General features: G+C 50.5%; 1 protein-coding gene across 3 annotated transcripts in view; it reads left to right on the top strand.

The window, feature by feature from the left end:
- Window positions 1-280: 280 nt before the first annotated feature.
- Window positions 281-2,887, top strand: part of NXPE3 (neurexophilin and PC-esterase domain family member 3) — a 41,419-nt gene continuing 38,812 nt past the window's right edge. Inside the window, exon 1 of one of the 3 annotated variants that reach the window (XM_017504327.2) lies at window positions 281-375. The gene's annotated coding sequence lies outside the window, so the exon portion shown is untranslated. Of the gene's footprint in view, window positions 376-701; window positions 1,938-2,887 lie in introns of those variants that run through there. The other 2 variants (XM_017504326.2, XM_017504328.2) reach the window with 2 other exon arrangements.

Here is a 2,887-nt window from a genome sequence, read left to right as displayed (position 1 = left end):
GGAGGTAGGTGGATGCTCCCAGGAGAGCCCTGATGTCCGAAGGCCACGACGAGGTGGGTCGCGAGAGGGGCGAGACCTCGGGCCACGGGGCGACAGCTGCAGTGTCGCGTCGCGCGCGGAGCTCGGCGGCCAGGAGCGCCAGGGCGCCGCCTCCGCTTCCAGGCCTGCGGGCTCCGCCGGGCGCGCGCTGCTGTCCGTCAACGCCCTCGGCCCGCCCCCGCCGGAGCTCCACCAATCGCAGCCGGGGGTCGGAGGGAGGAAGACGTCGCCGGGTGAGGAAGCGGTGGGGGGCTCGCGGCCTGGTGCAGCGGCGACCGACCCGGGCGTCAGGATCCTTGGCGCCCGGAGAGCGAAGGGGTGGGGCGGGTCCCGGAGGTGAGTGCGGCACGCGGGCTGCGTGCGGGCGCCGGGAGGGGCCGCTGCGGGCGGAGCGACCCATTGCGCGCCTTCTCTAGCGCGCCCCTTGGCTGCGAAGCCCTCCTCCGCGCGCATCAGCTCCCGCGTCCCCAGCCCCGTGTGGAGGGTGCAGCCCCGGGGTCGTGGCCGGGGTCGCAGGGGCCAGGGAGGGGAGGCCCGGCTGGAAGGCGTCGGCAGCCCTGGAGCCCTGGTTTGCCACAGCGTCGCAGCTGGGAAGCTGAAGGCGAGGCGGGTACCGGCGGGGCGGGGCGGGGCTGGGAGCCGGCATCTCCATCCTCAGTTTCCTGGGCTCGGTGGAGTCCGGACCTCCGCGCCGCCGCGAAAGGCTCGCGTCCCCCGGGCACCGCCACTCACCCGGCGCAGAGGACCTGGCGACGCCTCGCTGCCCGTCTCACGTCTCTCGGCTCATCGCTGCTCTGGGCACCAGCTGCCTCTTGGCTGGCGCTGCTGTCACACGGTGGACTGTTCTGGCCTTACTGAGCTGCCGTTTGGGGACATCAGATTCAGGTCGTATGGGGAGAAAGGAGTGTAACTTTACAAAGTATGATGTGGAGACCCTGGCCTGTTGCCCATTTCTGCCTGATGTAAGGCCAACTAGGGTGGTGATAGGAAGGGTTCCGAGGCAGGATTTATGCAACATTTATGTGAAATTGTAAATTTTCCTTGCTTTCCATTATCTACGTTAAAGGGGGATTGTGGCCACATATCCTAAAGGGAAAGAATCACACTGCTCTGGTGGGGCTCCTCCCTCCTCACTGTGGTTAATTGTCATTTGGAACATTAGGATATATTTGAAACTGGCAGGACTCCCAGACCCCGATAATTGTCTGAGTGGAGGCAGCAGCATACAATTTCTTCGTAGTGTTTAGGTTCTGCTTTTCTTTTCTTTTCTTTCTTTTTTTTGGCTTCTGACCAGAGATTCTATTCACAGCAAAGGTTCTGCTTTTCTTTGACTTTCTTAGTATTTTTTTTTTTTTCCATGTCTGTTACCCTCACAATCTCTTTGGGGCTGATAGAGTGTTATTATTTGTTACTGAGAAAGGAAACGAAGGGGTAAATCACAGAACTGGGGTCAGCCGTCCCTATTGCGCCGGAATTGGGTTGTCCTGACTGGATAATTCAAACATCATTTTGAAAAGGTCATCCTTTTAGCAACTGAAACAAATAACACCCCCTGGTCATTCTATACTAGTGGTTCTCCTGCCTGGCTGTATGTTGTAATCATCTAGGGACCTTAAAAAAAAAAGCTGCTTCTTGGGCCTACTCCCACAGATTCTGGTTTAATTGGTTGAGTGGGGCGCAGTTATTGATATTTTTTAAAAATATCAATAAGCTTCCACGATGATTATTAATGTTCATGCAGGGTTGAATACCACAAGCTCTCAATGTGTTCAATATTTAAAAACTAGCACTTAGTATGGCGTAACTTACATAACTGATTTTATTACTTCTCCACCTGCCATGTAACCTCCATGAATACATGGGGCCCTGCTTTGGAAGAAGGGCAAGGGAAGGTCCAGGTGAGTCAGCACTTTGGGCATGTGGGGTTGGAGGACATGAAGGAGAAGTGGCATCTGTGGAAACAAGTCTCGTAGACTACTGTCCCTGGTTCATCTTTTTTCAGGGATTGACCCCATTTGGTTAACCCATCATTGTGGTGGTCCTGGATGGGTCTCCAGTTCTTCATTCTGTAGATCCTGCCCTGTTTCAAGGTCTTACTCTGCATCCTATGAAATACAGCTACTCTTTGCAAAGTTTGAAATATAAGCATTTAAGTGTAGATACTTTTTATGTAAATCTGTGCTTTTGTCTCTTACTATTCTTCTAAACTATGTATTCTGAACTAAAGTTGCTCTGACTAGTACAATTACATTTATGTGGCTAACAGGTCAAACTATTTAGGATAGAGACTGCCTCAGAAACTGGACAGTTCCCATGCAGTTGTGTCTAATATAATGTCTTTGTGGAATGGTTGCCTGAGAACATTAGCTCCCCAGGGGATATAGGGTTGCTGTCTAATTTTCATTGTTTAGTATTGAATTCAGGAATTTCCTTTGTGTTACTGACAATTGTAAATCTAAATGATGTGAGCAACTACTTTGTAATTCTCTTGTGAGATGGGGTAGAACCCTAATGGCAATCTGGGATTATTGTCACAGGCCATAATGAAGTTAGATTGGCCACTGTGAGTCTTGGATATGGAAGTAGGCTTAATAAAAATTTGGCAGAACACTTCCAGCAAATACTGGGTTCCACATGTAAGTCAGAGCATGCATTTAACTTTTTGCTTGTCCTTTGCACATATTAATAAAAATAAAGCATGAATAAGTGGTGTTCTGACATTTGAAAACATGATCACTCAAGTTTAGATTCCTTGAATTATAACTTTTATCTGTACAGATACTTATTTTTTTTCTGTAGAGGAAAACAAGATCATTGAATCATTGAGCTACATAATTAGTTTTTTTTT

This window comes from Cebus imitator, unplaced genomic scaffold (genome assembly GCF_001604975.1).
Source record: "Cebus imitator isolate Cc_AM_T3 unplaced genomic scaffold, Cebus_imitator-1.0 Scaffold321, whole genome shotgun sequence".
Taxonomy (NCBI): Eukaryota; Metazoa; Chordata; class Mammalia; order Primates; family Cebidae; genus Cebus; species Cebus imitator.
Note: the sequence above shows the minus strand (reverse complement) of the source record. Positions and strands in the feature narration are given on the sequence as shown.